The sequence below is a fragment of the Anabrus simplex genome, chromosome 1 (assembly GCF_040414725.1).
Source record: "Anabrus simplex isolate iqAnaSimp1 chromosome 1, ASM4041472v1, whole genome shotgun sequence".
Classification (NCBI taxonomy): domain Eukaryota; kingdom Metazoa; phylum Arthropoda; class Insecta; order Orthoptera; family Tettigoniidae; genus Anabrus; species Anabrus simplex.
The window spans coordinates 186549521-186568432 of NC_090265.1; the positions used below are offsets into that span (position 1 = coordinate 186549521).

General features: G+C 47.1%; 4 non-coding genes across 4 annotated transcripts; 3 read left to right on the forward strand and 1 right to left on the reverse strand.

Annotated features, from left to right (window-relative positions):
- The first annotated feature begins 1764 nt into the window (after window positions 1–1764).
- Window positions 1765–1844, forward strand: TRNAL-AAG (transfer RNA leucine (anticodon AAG)). The gene has a single exon. It is a non-coding gene; the product is annotated as a tRNA-Leu (tRNA).
- Window positions 1845–9972: 8128 nt separating this feature from the next.
- On the forward strand, window positions 9973–10052 carry TRNAL-AAG (transfer RNA leucine (anticodon AAG)). Its single transcript has one exon. It is a non-coding gene; the product is annotated as a tRNA-Leu (tRNA).
- Window positions 10053–10236: 184 nt separating this feature from the next.
- On the reverse strand, window positions 10237–10316 carry TRNAI-UAU (transfer RNA isoleucine (anticodon UAU)). Its single transcript has one exon. It is a non-coding gene; the product is annotated as a tRNA-Ile (tRNA).
- Window positions 10317–18178: 7862 nt separating this feature from the next.
- Window positions 18179–18258, forward strand: TRNAL-AAG (transfer RNA leucine (anticodon AAG)). Its single transcript has one exon. It is a non-coding gene; the product is annotated as a tRNA-Leu (tRNA).
- The last annotated feature ends 654 nt before the right edge of the window (window positions 18259–18912 follow it).

Below are 18912 nucleotides of genomic sequence, written 5' to 3' on the forward strand. Positions count from 1 at the left end.
AAGATAATATATAAATTAAAAGAAATTGAAGAAATGAAATTATATAATGATAGCCCGGAATGGTGAGATTGAATTCCGGAAATAGTGGGTTAAAATCACATTGTCGGTAAGCCTGAAGATGGTTTTCCGTGGTTTCGTATTTTCACAACAGGCAAAATGATGCTGGGGCTGTACCTTAATTAAGGCCGCTTTCTTCACTCCTAGCCCATTCCTATCTCATTGTCGCCATAAGACCTATATGTGTCGGTGCGATGTAAAGCCGGCGCTGAAAAACCCATGTCACCAAACATCCCCAACTTTTCAATAAATTTCTGTAAGAGTATCCATTATAGAAAGCACGAGGCTTGCATTTACTCGTCTCAATGACCTGCATGTCTCAAGTAAGCACGCAGTTAACAACATAAGAGGGACTGCCTGGCCGAGGCGGTAAAGGCGTGCTCTGTTCGCCCGTCAGGAAGGCGTAAAATTTAAGAAACGAGATTTCAATTTGCGGAGGTGCATATGGCCCTGAGGTTCACTCAGCCTACACCAAAAATGAGTACCTGGTTAATTCCTGGGGGCAAAAGCGGCCGGTCTTAGAGCTAAGCACTCTACCCCATCACGTGCCGAGGTTAACAATGGTGGAAGCCTTTACCTTCCATTCCTCCAAGGGCCCTCATTGCCTGTACGGAGGTGACTTTGCTTAACATCATAATAACAAAAGCAGCAACAACGATGTATGTCTACAGCTGGAATAATTACCGTATGCTAAAAACTATAGAGTAATATTATCTCAAAAGCCTTCAAGAGAGAGGTTGTGTGGAGTACGCCCAAATTAGTAGTTCCCCTGCTGCATGGACGTTGGAAAACCCTCGTAGGCTGCTGATAATTCTAAAGTCGTGGCAAAAGGGACACGAAATGGTCTTTCTTCATAATTTTGTTTTCCACAGTAATGGGAGTGATCGCAAATGGGACAAAACCGCGAGGGATCCCACGTTTCACATCAAGTGCAATGTCCTTGAGCATATGACATTCTGTTGGAAGATACAACTGGGGAGTATGACCAGTAATTCGCCCAGGCGGCCTCACTTGCTATGCTTAACCATTTAATGCATACTGTTGCCGCCAGACAACATCTGACTTTCTTTATTTCTTTCTTTCTTTCCTTCCTTTTTTCTTTCTTTCTTTCTTTTGTTCCTTTCCTTTTCTCTTCTTCTTTCTTAATCTGCTTACCCTCCAGGGTTGGTTTTCCTCTCGGAATCAGCGTGGGATCCCACCTCTACCGCCTCAAGGACAGTGTCCTGGAGCGTCAGACTCTTTCTTGCTACCTTCATCGGTTTACGTTCCAGGGTTGGTTTTTCCCTCGAAATCAGGGACGGATCCCACCTCTTCGGTATCTAGGACAGTGTCCTGGAGTATAGGACTTTGGGTCGGAGAATACAGCTGGATAGTAGGACCAGTACTTCGCCCAGGCTGCCTCACCTGCAATGATGAACAGAGGCCTGAAGTGGCGAATGGGAATACTGGAAGGGGCGGACAAGGACTTGGCGTGGCCTTAAGTTAGTTAGCATCCCGGCATTTGCCTGGAGGAGAAGTGGGAAACCACGGAAAACCACTTCCAAGATGGGAGAGCCGGGAATCGAACCCGGGCCTCTTGGGGTAGCAGCTAATCACACTAACTACTACGGAAGGAACTTAAATTGATAAAGAAAAATATAAGGTATGTTGTCAGAATTTTAACGACAAGAGGAATTGTCAGTTGTCTGTACTAGTAAGCGGTACGTCGGTAGCGTGGCCGAGCGGTCTAAGGCGCTGGTTTAAGGCACCAGTCCGAAAGGGCGTGGGTTCGAATCCCACCGCTGCCAGGAACTTTTAAATAGCTACGGAGCATTCACAGTTAAATGAAGGTGAACATGTTATACGTGATTACTAGAGCACAAGAGACGTCACTCGTATACACACTGAAGATCATCTTGCAAACATGAACAAGTAACGAAGTAGATTGTATTTTATACCAAAATCAACGTTCCTACTAAGTTAAAATAGGGTTGGCAGCGGTGGGATTCGAACCCACGCTCTTTCGGACTGGTGCCTAAAACCAGCGCCTTAAACCGCACGGCCACGCTACCCACACACACGCGGCTCCGGACAAGATCACAATAGCAAATGGAATACAGTTCCCACACTCAAGCCCCTCTAAAATATGTCTGTTATATAATGCTCCCTGGACAGGCAAAATATGAAATTTCACCTTCTAAACCATGGAGTATTATATCTACGAACGGGGAAGTTTAGATGGCAGGTTCATGTTATCTTTCTTGCTATCTTAATCGGTTTACCGTCCAGGGTTGGTTTTTTCCCTCGGACTCAGCCAGGGAGGTGTCGTCCCTTTTGGGATCACTCTTATCAGTGACATAAAAACAGTCAGGTTGCGCTGAGGAAAATCCCTACTGAAGGACTGCTACAGGAACACATCCCTCAAGCAACTGGTGAAACAGCATACAGTACTAGGATTCTTACGAATCGTATGTTGAAATTCAACAATCCGCCTCTGTGGTGTAGTGGTTTGTGTGATTAGCTGCCACCCCTAGAGGCCCGCGTTCGATTCCTGGCTCTGCCACGAAATTTGAAATTTGAGAAATGAGTCTGAATCTCCAGGACACTGGCCTTGAGGCGGTAGAGGTGGGATCCCTTTCAAAGTCCGAGGGAAAACCGACCCTGGTGGGTAAACAGATTACGAACGAACGAAATAAGCACTGCTCAAAATATAATTAGCCTACTTTCATCTGTTGAACGTATGTCTACTCCTCCATCTCGTTCCTTGATACAGGGTCGGGATGAGATGAGATTAATATTTCGTAATCGGTTTATCCTCCAGGGCCGTTTTTTCCGTCGGACTAAGCGAGGGATCCCACCTCTACTGCCTCAAGGGCTGCATCCTCGAGCTTCAGACTCTGCGTCTGAGGATACAAATGCGGAGGATGACAATTACCTCGCCCAGGCGCCCTCACACACTATGCTGAGCAGTGCATTTTGGGGGGTGGGAAGTTTGGAAGAGATATACAAGGAAGAGGGAAGGAAGCGGCCGTGCTCTTAAGTTAGGTACCATCCCGGCATTTGGCTGGATGAGAAGTGAGAAACCACGGAAAACCAATTCCAGAATGGCTGTGGAGGGAATCGAGAGCCCCCCCCCCTCTACTCATTTCACCCCCGGGCTGATTGGATCCCGTTCCAGCCCTCGTATAACTTTTCAAATTTCGTGGCAGAGCCGAGAATCGAACCCGCGCCTCTGCGGCTGGCAGCTAATCACACTAGCCACTACACCACAGAGGCGGAAACATTAATTTGTAAGGGATGTTTCTACATCCGAATGCCCTTCCTGTAACTACCTCACTTGAGGAGCTAATGAATACGAATTGTAGGACTCAGCTCTGGCCTATGAATAGGAACTGTACCGGCATTTTCCTGGAAGTGAAAATGTTAAGCTACTCTGAGAACAGCTGACGGTGTGGTTCGAATTCACAGGTTTCCCGAATACAGAGCTTTGCTTCATAGCCGTAGCCCGTAAAATCGCGAGGCCACTCAGCCTACTTTCACCTTTATAAATCATCATCATCATCATCATCATCATCATCATCATCATCTGTTTACCCTCGAGGTTCGGCTTTCCCCTCGGACTCAGCGGAGGATCCCGCCCCTACCGCCTCAAAGGCAGTGTCCTGGAGCTGCAGACTCTTGGTCGGGGGATACAACTGGGGAGTATGACCAGTACCTCGCCCAGGCGCCCTCACCTGCTATGGTGAACAGGTGCTTTAGAGGGGGATGGGAAGATTGGAAGGGATAGGCAAGGATGAGGGAAGGATGCGGCCGTGGCATTAAGTTATGTTACGTACCATCCCGGCATTCGCCTGGAGGTGAAGTGGGAAACCACGGAAAACCACTTCGAGGAAGGCTGAAGTGGGAATCGAACCCACCTCTTCTCAGTTGACCTCCCGAGGCTGAGTGGACCCCGTTCCAGCCCTCGTACCACTGTTCAAATTTCGTGGCAGAGCCGGGAATCGAACCCGGACCTCCGGGGGTGGCTGCTAACCACTAAACCGCAGAGGCGACCTTTATAAATAAAATGATAATTTTTTACTGTACGCTCGGATTAGAAATTAATGTCAAGAAAATATATAAATTAAAAGAAATTGAAGAAATGAAATTATATAATGATAGCGCGGAATGGTGAGATTGAATTCCGGAAATAGTGGGTTAAAACCCCATTGTCGGTATGCCTGAAGTTGGTTTTCCGTGGTTTCGTATTTTCACAACAAGCAAAATAATGCTGGGGCTGTACCTTAATTAAGGCCGCTTTCTTCACTCCTAGCCCATTCCTATCTCATGTCGCCATAAGACCTATATGTGTCGGTGCGATGTAAAGCCGGCGCTGAAAAACCCATGTCACCAAACATCCCCAACTTTTCTTTAAATTTCTGTAAGAGTATCCATTATATAAAGCTCAAGGCTTGCATTTATTCGTCTCAATGACCTGCATGTCTCAAGTAAGCACGCAGTTAACAACATAAGAGGGACTGCCTGGCCGAGGCGGTAAAGGCGTGCTCTGTTCGCCCGTCAGGAAGGCGTAAAATTTAAGAAACGAGATTTCAATTACCGGAGGTGCATGTGGCCCTGAGGTTCACCCAGCCTACACCAAAAATGAGTACCTGGTTAATTCCTGGGGGCAAAGGCGGCCGGTCTTAGAGCTAAGCACTCTACCCCATCACGTGCCGAGGTTGACAATGGTGGAGGACTTTACCTTCCATTCCTCCAAGGGCCCTCATGGCCTGTACGGAGGTGACTTTGCTTAACATCATAATAACAAAAGCAGCAACAACGATGTATGTCTACAGCTGGAATAATTACCCTATGCTAAAAACTATAGAGTAATATTATCTCAAAAGCCTTCAAGAGAGAGGTTGTGTGGAGTACGCCCAAATTAGTAGTTCCCCTGCTGCATGGACGTTGGAAAACCCTCGTAGGCTGCTGATAATTCTAAAGTCGTGGCAAAAGGGACACGAAATGGTCTTTCTTCATAATTTTGTTTTCCACAGTAATGGGAGTGATCGCAAATGGGACAAAACAGCGAGGGATCCCACGTTTCACATCAAGTGCAATGTCCTTGAGCATATGACATTCTGTTGGAAGATACAACTGGGGAGTATGACCAGTAATTCGCCCAGGCGGCCTCACTTGCTATGCTTAACCATTTAATTCATACTGTTGCCGCCAGACAACATCTGACTTTCTTTATTTCTTTCTTTCTTTTGTTCCTTTCCTTTTCTCTTCTTCTTTCTTAATCTGCTTATCCTCCAGGGTTGGTTTTCCTCTTGGAAACAGCGTGGGATCCCACCTCTACCGCCTCAAGGACAGCGTCCTGGAGCGTCAGACTCTTTCTTGCTACCTTCATCGGTTTACGTTCCAGGGTTGGTTTTTCCCTCGAAATCAGGGACGGATCCCACCTCTTCGGTATCTAGGACAGTGTCCTGGAGTATAGGACTTTGGGTCGGAGAATACAGCTGGATAGTAGGACCAGTACTTCGCCCAGGCTGCCTCACCTGCAATGATGAACAGAGGCCTGAAGTGGCGAATGGGAATACTGGAAGGGGCGGACAAGGACTTGGCGTGGCCTTAAGTTAGTTATCATCCCTGCATTTGCCTGGAGGAGAAGTGGGAAACACGGAAAACCACTTCCAAGATGGCACAGCCGTGAATCGAACCCGGGCCTCTTGGGGTAGCAGCTAATCACACTAACTACTACGGAAGGAACTTAAATTGATTAAGAAAAATATAAGGTATGTTGTCAGAATTTTAACGACAAGAGGAATTGTCAGTTGTCTGTACTAGTAAGCGGTACGTCGGTAGCGTGGCCGAGCGGTCTAAGGCGCTGGTTTAAGTCACCAGTGCGAAAGGGCGTGGGTTCGAATCCCACCGCTGCCAGGAACTTTTAAATAGCTACGGAGCATTCACAGTTAAATGAAGGTAAACATATTATACGTGATTACCAGAGCACAAGAGACGTCACTCGTATACACACTGAAGATCATCTTGCAAACATGAACAAGTAACGAAGGAGATTGTATTTTATACCAAAATCAACGTTCCTACTAAGTTAAAATAGGGTTGGCAGCCGTGGGATTCGAACCCACGCCCTTTCGGCCTGGTGCCTAAAACCAGGGCCTTCGACCGCTCGGCCACGCTACCCACACATACGCGGCTCCGGACAAGATCACAATAGCAAATGGAATACAGTTCCCACACTCAAGCCCCTCTAAAATATGTCTCTTATATAATGCTCCCTGGACAGGCAAAATATGAAATTTCACGTTCTAAACCATGGAGTATTATATCTGCGAACGGGGAAGTTTAGATGGCAGGTTCATTTTATCTTTCTTGCTATCTTAATCGGTTTACCGTCCAGGGTTGGTTTCTTCCCTCGGACTCAGCCAGGGAGGTGTCGTCCCTTTTGGGATCACTCTTATCAGTGACATAAAAACAGTCAGGTTGCGCTGAGGAAAATCCCTACTGAAGGACTGCTACAGGAACACATCCCTCAAGCAACTGGTGAAACAGCATACAGTACTAGGATTCTTACGAATCGTATGTTGAAATTCAACAATCCGCCTCTGTGGTGTAGTGGTTTGTGTGATTAGCTGCCACTCCTAGAGGCCCGCGTTCGATTCCTGGCTCTGCCACGAAATATGAAATTTGAAAAGTGAGTCTGAATCTCTAGGACACTGGCCTTGACGCCTTGCAAAGTCCGAGGGAAAAACCGACCCTGGAGGGTAAACAGATTACGAACGAACAAAATAAGCACTGCTCAAAATATAATTAGCCTACTTTCATCTGTTGTAACTATGTCTACTCCTTCATCTCGTTCTTTGATACAGGGTCGGGATGAGATGAGATCAATATTTCGTAATCGGTTTACCCTCCAGGGCCGTTTTTTCCGTCGGACTAAGCGAGGGATCCCACCTCTACTGCCTCAAGGGCTGCATCCTCGAGCTTCAGACTCTGCGTCTGAGTATACAAATGCGGAGGATGACAATTACCTCGCCCAGGCGCCCTCACACACTATGCTGAGCAGTGCCTTTTTGGGGGGTGGGAAGTTTGGAAGAGATAGACAAGGAAGAGGGAAGGAAGCGGCCGTGCTCTTAAGTTAGGTACCATCCCGGCATTTGCCTGGATGAGAAGTGAGAAACCGCGGAATACCACTTCCAGAATGGCTGGGGAGGGAATCGAAAGCCCCCCCCCCCTACTCATTTGACCTACCGAGGCTGATTGGACCCCGTTCCAGCCCTCGTATAACTTTTTCAAATTTCGTGGCAGAGCCGAGAATCGACCCGCGCCTCTGCGGCTGGCAGCTAATCACACTAGCCACTACACCACAGAGGCGGAAACATTAATTTATAAGGGATGTTTCTACATCCGAATGCCCTTCCTGGCACTACCTCATTTGAGGAGCTAATGAATACGAAATGTAGGACTCATCTCTGGCCTATGAATAGGAACTGTACCGGCATTTTCCTGGAAGTGAAAATGTTAAGCTACTCTGAGAACAGCTGACGGTGTGGTTCGAATTCACAGGTTTCCCGAATACAGAGCTTTGCTTCATAGCCGTAGCCCGTAAAATCGCGCGGCCACTCAGCCTACTTTCACCTTCATAAATCATCATCATCATCATCTGTTTACCCTCGAGTTTCGGCTTTCCCCCCGGACTCGGCGGGGGATCCCACCCCTACCGCCTCAAGGGCAGTGTCCTGGAGCTGCAGACTCTTGGTCGGGGGATACAACTGGGGAGTATGACCAGTACCTCGCCCAGGCGCCCTCACCTGCTATGGTGAACAGGTGCTTTAGTGGGGGATGGGAAGATTGGAAGGGATAGGCAAGGATGAGGGAAGGAAGCGGCCGTGGCATTAAGTTATGTTAGGTACCATCCCGGCATTCGCCTGGAGGTGAAGTGGGAAACCACGGAAAACCACTTCGAGGAAGGCTGAAGTGGGAATCGAACACACCTCTTCTCAGTCGACCTCCGGAGGCTGAGTGGACCCCGTTCCAGCCCTCGTACCACTGTTCAAATTTCGTGGCAGAGCCGGGAATCGAACCCGGACCTCCGGGGGTGGATGCTAACCACTACACCACAGAGGCGACCTTTATAAATAAAATGATAATTTTTGTCTGTACGCTCGGATTAGAAATTAATGTCAAGAAAATATATAAATTAAAAGAAATTGAAGAAATGAAATTATATAATGATAGCGCAGAATGGTGAGATTGAATTCCGGAAATAGTGGGTTAAAACCCCATTGTCGGTATGCCTGAAGATGGTTTTCCGTGGTTTCGTATTTTCACAACAGGCAAAATAATGCTGGGGCTGTACCTTAATTAAGGCTGCTTTCTTCACTCCTATCCCATTCCTATCTCATTGTCGCCATAAGACCTATATGTGTCGGTGCGATGAAAAACCCATGTCACCAAACATCCCCAACTTTTCCATCAATTTCTGTAAGAGTATCCATTATATAAAGCTCGAGGCTTGCATTTATTCGTCTCAATGACCTGCATGTCTCAAGTAAGCACGCAGTTAACAACATAAGAGGGTCTGCCTGGCCGAGGCGGTAAAGGCGTGCTCTGTTCGCCCGTCAGGAAGGCGTAAAATTTAAGAAAAAAAGATTTCAATTTCCGGAGGTGCATATGGCCCTGAGGTTCACCCAGCCTACACCAAAAATGAGTACCTGGTTAATTCCTGGGGTCAAAGGCGGCCGGGCTTAGAGCTAAGCACTCTACCCCATCACGTGCCGAGGTTAGCAATGGTGGAAGCCTTTACCTTCCATTCCTCCAAGGGCCCTCATGGCCTGTACGGAGGTGACTTTGCTTAACATCATAATAACAAAAGCAGCAACAACGATGTATGTCTACAGCTGGAATAATTACCGTATGCTAAAAACTATAGAGTAATATTATCTCAAAGGCCTTCAAGAGAGAGGTTGTGTGGAGTACGCCCAAATTAGTAGTTCCCCTGCTGCATGGACGTTGGAAAACCCTCGTAGGCTGCTGATAATTTTAAAGTCGTGGCAAAAGGGACACGAAGTGGTCTTTCTTCACGATTTTGTTTTCCACAGTAATGGGAGTGATCGCAAATGGGACAAAACCGCGAGAATCCCACGTTTCACATCAAGTGCAATGTCCTTGAGCATATGACATTCTGTTGGAAGATACAACTGGGGAGTATGACCAGTAATTCGCCCAGGCGGCCTCACTTGCTATGCTTAACCATTTAATGCATACTGTTGCCGCCAGACAACATCTGACTTTCTTTATTTCTTTCTTTCTTTCCTTCCTTCCTTCTTTTTTTCTTTCTTTCTTTCTTCCTTTCCTTTTCTTCTTTCTTAATCTGCTTACCCTCCAGGGATGGTTTTCCTCTCGGAATCAGCGTGGGATCCCACCTCTACCGCCTCAAGGACAGTTTCCTGGAGCGTCAGACTCTTTCTTGCCACCTTCATCGGTTTACGTTCCAGGGTTGGTTTTTCCCTCGAAATCAGGGACGGATCCCACCTCTTCGGTATCTAGGACAGTGTCCTGGAGTATAGGACTTTGGGTCGGAGAATACAGCTGGATAGTAGGACCAGTACTTCGCCCAGGCTGCCTCACCTGCAATGATGAACAGAGGCCTGAAGTGGCGAATGGGAATACTGGAAGGGGCGGACAAGGACTTGGCGTGGCCTTAAGTTAGTTATCATCCCGGCATTTGCCTGGAGGAGAAGTGGGAAACCACGGAAAACCACTTCCAAGATGGCAGAGCCGGGAATCGAACCCGGGCCTCTTGGGGTAGCAGCTAATCACACTAACTACTACGGAAGGAACTTAAATTGATAAAGAAAAATATAAGGTATGTTGTCAGAATTTTAACGACAAGAGGAATTGTCAGTTGTCTGTACTAGTAAGCGGTACGTCGGTAGCGTGGCCGAGCGGTCTAAGGCGCTGGTTTAAGGCACCAGTCCGAAAGGGCGTGGGTTCGAATCCCACCGCTGCCAGAAACTTTTAAATAGCTACGGAGCATTCACAGTTAAATGAAGGTAAACATGTTATACGTGATTACCAGAGCACAAGAGACGTCACTCGTATACACACTGAAGATCATCTTGCAAACATGGACAAGTAACGAAGGAGATTGTATTTTATACCAAAATCAACGTTCCTACTAAGTTAAAATAGGGTTGGCAGCCGTGGGATTCGAACCCACGCCCTTTCGGACTGGTGCATAAAACCAGCGCCTTCGACCGCTCGGCCACGCTACCCACACATACGCGGCTCCGGACAAGATCACAATAGCAAATGGAATACAGTTCCCACAATCAAGCCCCTCTAAAATATGTCTCTTATATAATGCTCCCTGGACAGGCAAAATATGAAATTCCACGTTCTAAACCATGGAGTATTATATCTACGAACGGGGAAGTTTAGATGGCAGGTTCATGTTATCTTTCTTGCTATCCTAATCGGTTTACCGTCCAGGGTTGGTTTCTTCCCTCGGACTCAGCCAAGGAGGGGTCGTCCCATTTGGGATCACTCTTATCAGTGACATAAAAACAGTCAGGTTGCGCTGAGGAAAATCCCTACTGAAGGACTGCTACAGGAACACATCCCTCAAGCAACTGGTGAAACAGCATACAGTACTAGGATTCTTAGGAATCGTATGTTGAAATTCAACAATCCGCCTCTGTGGTGTAGTGGTTTGTGTGATTAGCTGCCACTCCTAGAGGCCCGGGTTCGGTTCCTGGCTCTGCCACGAAATTTGAAATTTGAAAAGTGAGTCTGAATCTCCAGGACACTGGCCTTGAGGCCTTGCAAAGTCCGAGGGAAAAACCGACCCTGGAGGGTAAACAGATTACGAAGGAACGAAATAAGCACTGCTCAAAATATAATTAGCCTACTTTCATCTGTTGTACGTATGTCTACTCCTTCATCTCGTTCCTTGATACAGGGTCGGGATGAGATGAGATTGATATTTCGTAATCGGTTTACCCTCCAGGGCCGTTTTTTCCGTCGGACTAAGCGAGGGATCCCACCTCTACTGCCTCAAGGGCTGCATCCTCGAGCTTCAGACTCTGCGTCTGAGGATACAAATGCGGAGGATGACTATTACCTCGCCCAGGCGCCCTCACACACTATGCTGAGCAGTGCCTTTTTGGGGGGGTGGGAAGTTTGGAAGAGATAGACAAGGAAGAGGGAAGGAAGCGGCCGTGCTCTTAAGTTAGGTACCATCCCGGCATTTGCCTAGATGAGAAGTGAGAAACCGCGGAAAACCACTTCCAGAATGGCTGTGGAGGGAATCGAAAGCCCACCCCCTCTACTCATTTGACCTCCCGAGGCTGATTGGACCCCGTTCCAGCCCTCGTATAACTTTTCAAATTTCGTGGCAGAGCCGAGAATCGAACCCGCGCCTCTGCGGCTGGCAGCTAATCACACTAACCACTACACCACAGAGGCGGAAACATTAATTTATAAGGGATGTTTCTACATCCAAATGCCCTTCCTGGCACTACCTCAGCTGAGGAGCTAATGAATACGAAATGTAGGACTCAGCTCTGGCCTATGAATAGGAACTGTACCGGCATTTTCCTGGAAGTGAAAATGTTAAGCTACTCTGAGAACAGCTGACGGTGGGGTTCGAATCCACAGGTTTCCCGAATACAGAGCTTTGCTTCATAGCCGTAGCCCGTAAAATCGCGCGGCCACTCAGCCTACTTTCACCTGTATAAATCATGATCATCATCATCTGTTTACCCTCGAGGTTCGGCTTTCCCCTCGGACTCAGCGGGGGATTCCACCCCTACCGCCTCAAGGGCAGTGTCCTGGAGCTGCAGACTCTTGGTCGGGGGATACAACTGGGAAGTATGACCAGTACCTCGCCCAGGCGCCCTCACCTGCTATGGTGAACAGGTGCTTTATAGGGGGATGGGAAGATTGGCAGGGATAGGGAAGGATGCGGCCGTGGAATTAAGTTATGTTAGGTACCATCCCGGCATTCGCCTGGAGGTGAAGTAGGAAACCACGGAAAACCACTTCGAAGAAGGCTGAAGTGGGAATCGAACCCACCTCTTCTCAGTTGACCTCCCGAGGCTGAGTGGACCCCGTTCCAGCCCTCGTACCACTGTTCAAATTTCGTAGCAGAGCCGGGAATCGAACCCGGACCTCCGGGGGTGGCTGCTAACCACTACACCACAGAGGCGACCTTTATAAATAAAATGATAATTTTTGTCTGTACGCTCGGATTAGAAATTAACGTCAAGAAAATATATAAATTAAAAGAAATTTAAGAAATGAAATTATATAATGATAGCGCGGAATGGTGAGATTGAATTCCGGAAATAGTGGGTTAAAAACCCATTGCCGGTATGCCTGAAGATGGTTTTCCGTGGTTTCGTATTTTCACAACAGGCAAAATAATGCTGGGGCTGTACCTTAATTAAGGCCGCTTTCTTCACTCCTAGCCCATTCCTATCTCATTGTCGCCATAAGACCTATATGTGTCGGTGCGATGTAAAGCCGGCGCTGAAAAACCCATGTCACCAAACATCCCCAACTTTTCCATAAATTTCTGTAAGAGTATCCATTATATAAAGCTCGAGGCTTGCATTTATTCGTCTCAATGACCTGCATGTCTCAAGTAAGCACGCAGTTAACAACATAAGAGGGGCTGCCTGGCCGAGGCGGTAAAGGCGTGCTCAGTTCGCCCGTCAGGAAGGCGTAAAATTTAAGAAACGAGATTTCAATTTCCGGAGGTGCATGTGGCCCTGAGGATCACTCAGCCTACACCAAAAATGAGTACCTGGTTAATTCCTGGGGGCAAAGGCGGCCGGTCTTAGAGCTAAGCACTCTACCCCATCACGTGCCGAGGTTAACAATGGTGGAAGCCTTTACCTTCCATTCCTCCAAGGGCCCTCATTGCCTGTACGGAGGTGACTTTGCTTAACATCATAATAACAAAAGCAGCAACAACGATGTATGTCTACAGCTGGAATAATTACCGTATGCTAAAAACTATAGAGTAATATTATCTCAAAAGCCTTCAAGAGAGAGGTTGTGTGGAGTACGCCCAAATTAGTAGTTCCCCTGCTGCATGGACGTTGTCAAACCCTCGTAGGCTGCTGATAATTTTAAAGTCGTGGCAAAGGGGACAGGAAATGGTCTTTCTTCACAATTTTGTTTTCCACAGTAATGGGAGTGATCGCAAATTGGACAAAACCGCGAGGGATCCCACGTCTCACATCAAGTGCAATGTCCTTGAGCATATGACATTCTGTTGGAAGATACAACTGGGGAGTATGACCAGTAATTCGCCCAGGCGGCCTCACTTGCTATGCTTAACCATTTAATGCATACTGTTGCCGCCAGACAACATCTGACTTTCTTTATTTCTTTCTTTCTTTCCTTCCTTCCTTCTTTCTTTCTTTCTTTGTTCCTTTCCTTTTCTTCTTTCTTAATCTGCTTACCCTCCAGGGATGGTTTTCCTCTCGGAATCAGCGTGGGATCCCACCTCTACCGCCTCAAGGACAGTGTCCTGGAGCGTCAGACTCTTTCTTGCTACCTTCATCGGTTTACGTTCCAGGGTTGGTTTTTCCCTCGAAATCAGGGACGGATCCCACCTCTTCAGTATCTAGGACAGTGTCCTGGAGTATAGGACTTTGGGTCGGAGAATACAGCTGGATAGTAGGACCAGTACTTCGCCCAGGCTGCCTCACCTGCAATGATGAACAGAGGCCTGAAGTGGCGAATGGGAATACTGGAAGGGGCGGACAAGGATTTGGCGTGGCCTTAAGTTAGTTATCATCCCGGGATTTGCCTGAAGGAGAAGTGGGAAACCACGGAAAACCACTTCCAAGATAGCAGAGCCGGGAATCGAACCCGGGCCTCTTGGGGTAGCAGCTAATCACACTAACTACTACGGAAGGAACTTAAATTGATAAAGAAAAATATAAGGTATGTTGTCAGAATTTTAACGACAAGAGGAATTGTCAGTTGTCTGTACTAGTAAGCGGTACGTCGGTAGCGTGGCCGAGCGGTCTAAGGCGCTGGTTTAAGTCACCAGTGCGAAAGGGCGTGGGTTCGAATCCCACCGCTGCCAGGAACTTTTAAATAGCTACGGAGCATTCACAGTTAAATGAAGGTGAACATGTTATACGTGATTACTAGAGCACAAGAGACGTCACTCGTATACACACTGAAGATCATCTTGCAAACATGAACAAGTAACGAAGCAGATTGTATTTTATACCAAAATCAACGTTCCTACTAAGTTAAAATAGGGTTGGCAGCCGTGAGATTCGAACCCACGCCCTTTCGGTCTGGTGCATAAAACCAGCGCCTTCGACCGCTCGGTCACGCTACCCACACATACGCGGCTCCGGACAAGATCACAATAGCAAATGGAATACAGTTCCCACACTCAAGCCCCTCTAAAATATGTCTCTTATATAATGCTCCCAGGACAGGCAAAATATGAAATTTCACGTTCTAAACCATCCAGTATTATATCTACGAACGGGGAAGTTTAGATGGCAGGTTCATTTTATCTTTCTTGCTATTTTAATCGGTTTACCGTCCAGGGTTGATTTTTCCCTCGGACTCAGCCAGGGAGGTGTCGTCCCATTTGGGATCACTCTTATAAGTGACATAAAAACAGTCAGGTTGCGCTGAGGAAAATCCCTACTGAAGGACTGCTACAGGAACATATCCCTCAAGCAACTGGTGAAACAGCATACAGTACTAGGATTCTTACGAATCGTATGTTGAAATTCAACAATCCGCCTCTGTGGTGTAGTGGTTTGTATGATTAGCTGGCACTCCTAGAGGCCCGCGTTCGATTCCTGGCTCTGCCACGAAATTTGAAATTTGAAAAGTGAGTCTGAATCTCCAGGACACTGGCCTTGAAGCCTTGCAAAGTCCGAGGGAAAAACCGACCCTGGAGGGTAAACAGATTACGAACGAACGAAATAAGCACTGCTCAAAATATAATTAGCCTACTTTCATCTGTTGTACGTATGTCTACTCCTCATCTCGTTCCTTGATACAGGGTGGGGATGAGATGAGATTAATATTTCGTAATCGGTTTACCCTGCAGGGCCGTTTTTTCCGTCGGACTAAGCGAGGGATCCCACCTCTACTGCCTCAAGGGCTGCATCCTCGAGCTTCAGACTCTGCGTCTGAGGATACAAATGCGGAGGATGACAATTACCTCGCCCAGGCGCCCTCACACACTATGCTGAGCAGTGCATTTTGGGGGGTGGTAAGTTTGGAAGAGATAGACAAGGAAGAGGGAAGGAAGCGGCCGTGCTCTTAAGTTAGGTACCATCCCGGCATTTGCCTGGATGAGAAGTGAGAAACCGCGGAAAACCACTTCCAGAATGGCTGAGGAGGAAATCGAAAGCCCCCCCCCCCCTCTACTCATTTGACCTCCCGAGGCTGATTGGACCCCGTTCCAGCCCTCGTATAACTTTTCAAATTTCGTGGCAGAGCCGAGAATCGAACCCGCGCCTCTGCGGCTGGCAGCTAATCACACTAACCACTACACCACAGAGGCGGACACATTAATTTATAAGGGATGTTTCTACATCCGAATGCCCTTCCTGGCACTACCTCAGTTGAGGAGCTAATGAATACGAAATGTAGGACTCAGCTCTGGCCTATGAATAGGAACTGTACCGGCATTTTCCTGGAAGTGAAAATGTTAAGCTACTCTGAGAACAGCTGACGGTGTGGTTCGGATCCACAGGTTTCCCGAATACAGAGCTTTGCTTCATAGCCGTAGCCCGTAAAATCGCGCGGCCACTCAGCCTACTTTCACCTTTATAAATCATCATCATCATCATCATCATCTGTTTACCCTCGAGGTTCGGCTTTCCCCTCGGACTCAGCGGGGGATCCCACCCCTACCGCCTCAAGGGCAGTGTCCTGGAGCTGCAGCCTCTTGGTCGGTGGATACAAGTGGGGAGTATGACCTTTACCTCGCCCAGGGGCCTTCACCTGCTATGGTGAACAGGTGCTTTAGAGGGGGATGGGAAGATTGGAAGGGATAGGCAAGGATGAGGGAAGGAAGCCGCCCTGGCATTAAGTTATGTTAGGTACCATCCCGGCATTCGCCTGGAGGTGAAGTGGGAAACCACGGAAAACCACTTCGAGGAAGGCTGAAGTGGGAATCGAACCCACCTCTTCTCAGTTGACCTCCCGAGGCTGAGTGGACCCCGTTCGAGCCCTCGTACCACTGTTCAAATTTCGTGGCAGAGCCGGGAATCGAATCCGGACCTCCGGGGGTGGCTGCTAACCACTACACCACAGAGGCGACCTTTATAAATAAAATGATAATTTTTGTCTGTACGCTCGGATTAGAAATTAACGTCAAGAAAATATATAAATTAAAAGAAATTTAAGAAATGAAATTATATAATGATAGCGCGGAATGGTGAGATTGAATTCCGGAAATAGTGGGTTAAAACCCCATTGCCGGTATGCCTGAAGATGGTTTTCCGTGGTTTCGTATTTTCACAACAGGCAAAATAATGCTGGGGCTGTACCTTAATTAAGGCCGCTTTCTTCACTCCTAGCCCATTCCTATCTCATTGTCGCCATAAGACCTATATGTGTCGGTGCGATGTAAAGCCGGCGCTGAAAAACCCATGTCACCAAACATCCCCAACTTTTCCATAAATTTCTGTAAGAGTATCGATTATATAAAGCTCGAGGCTTGCATTTATTCGTCTCAATGACCTGCATGTCTCAAGTAAGCACGCAGTTAACAACATAACAGGGGCTGCCTGGCCGCGGCGGTAAAGGCGTGCTCTGTTCGCCCGTCAGGAAGGCGTAAAATTTAAGAAACGAGATTTCAATTTCCGGAGGTGCATATGGCCCTGAGGTTCACCCAGCCTACACCAAAAATGAGTACCTGGTTAATTCCTGGGGGCAAAGGCGGCCGGGCTTAGAGCTAAGCACTCTACCCCATCACGTGCCGTGGTTAACAATGGTGGAAGCCTTTAACTTCCATTCTTCCAAGGGCCCTCATGGCCTGTACGGAGGTGACTTTGCTTAAGATCATAATAACAAAAGCAGCAACAACGATGTATGTCTACAGCTGGAATAATTACCGTATGCTAAAAACTATAGAGTAATATTATCTCAAAAGCCTTCAAGAGAGAGGTTGTGTGGAGTACGCCCAAATTAGTAGTTCCCCTGCTGCATGGACGTTGGAAAACCCTCGTAGGCTGCTGATAATTTTAAAGTCGTGGCAAAAGGGACACGAAGTGGTCTTTCTTCGCAATTTTGTTTTCCACAGTAATGGGAGTGATCGCAAATGGGACAAAACCGCGAGGGATCCCACGTCTCACATCAAGTGCAATGTCCTTGAGCATATGACATTCTGTTGGAAGATACAACTGGGGAGTATGACCAGTAATTCGCCCAGGCGGCCTCACTTGCTATGCTTAACCATTTAATTCATACTGTTGCCGCCAGACAACATCTGACATTCTTTATTTATTTCTTTCTTTCCTTCTTTCTTTCTTTCTTTCTTTTGTTCCTTTCCTTTTCTCTTCTTCTTTCTTAATCTGCTTACCCTCCAGGGTTGGTTTTTCTCTCGGAATCAGCGTGGGATCCCACCTCTACCGCCTCAAGGACAGTGTCCTGGAGCGTCAGACTCTTTCTTGCTACCTTCATCGGTTTACGTTCCAGGGTTGGTTTTTCCCTCGAACTCAGGGACGGATCCCACCTCTTCGGTTTCTAGGGCAGTGCCCTGGAGCATAGGACTTTGGGTCGGGGAATACAGCTGGATAGCAGGACCAGTACTTCGCTCAGTTTTCCTACCTGCAATGATGAACAGAGGCCTGAAGTGGCGAATGGGAATACTGGAAGTGTCGGGCAATGAAGTGGCCGTGGCCTTAAGTTAGATACCATCCCGGCATTTGCCTGGAGGAGAAGTGGGAAACCACGGAAAACCACTTCCAAGATGGCAGAGCCGGGAATCGACACCGGCCTTCCTGGAGTGGCAGCTAATCACGCTAACTTCTACGGACGGAACTTTAATTGATAAAGAAAAATATAAGGTATGTTGTCAGAATTTTAACGACAAGATTAATTGTCAGTTGTCTGTACTACTGAGCGGTACGTCGGTAGCGTGGCCGAGCGGTCTAAGGCGCTGGTTTAAGGCACCAGTCCGAAAGGGCGTGGGTTCGAATCCCACCGCTGCCAGGAACTTTTATATAGCTACGGTGCATTCACAGTTAAATGAAGGTAAACATTTTATACGTGATTACTAGAGCACAAGTGACGTCACTCGTATACACACTGAAGATCATCTTGCAAATTTGAACAAGTAACGAAGGAGATTGTATTTTAAACCAAAATCAACGTTCCTACTGCACCCTGCCGGTCAGGGTAACCACAGTAATTCCCAAGTAGTCAGTTATATATATATATATATCAGGGTATTCATGCCTCCAGAAAAGTGGTTAATTTTTCTATGTTTGGTTTAACGTGTGTTCAAAGAGAAGGTAACGGTATCATACGCGGTTCAAAATTACGTAATTCAACGCTCAGTAGTAGTTTTTGTAAACGTAAACTTCAGTCAACCTTAAAAAATATATATATATATATCCGCACAACGAGAACCTTACTCACTATGTACAACTATTGATTACCAGTATAAATGAAAACTCATTTCATTATATGAAAAACTAATCAAGAAACACATTTATTAAACTGTCAAGATTCGCAAAAGAAATGGTTAATGTCAAATATAGCTCATAAGCTTCCAATTATCAACCTAATAAATAAATATTTTAATTACTGAATCAAATATTTAAGGTCAGCGCTGCCTTATTCCTAAACTAAGTTTACATCTTA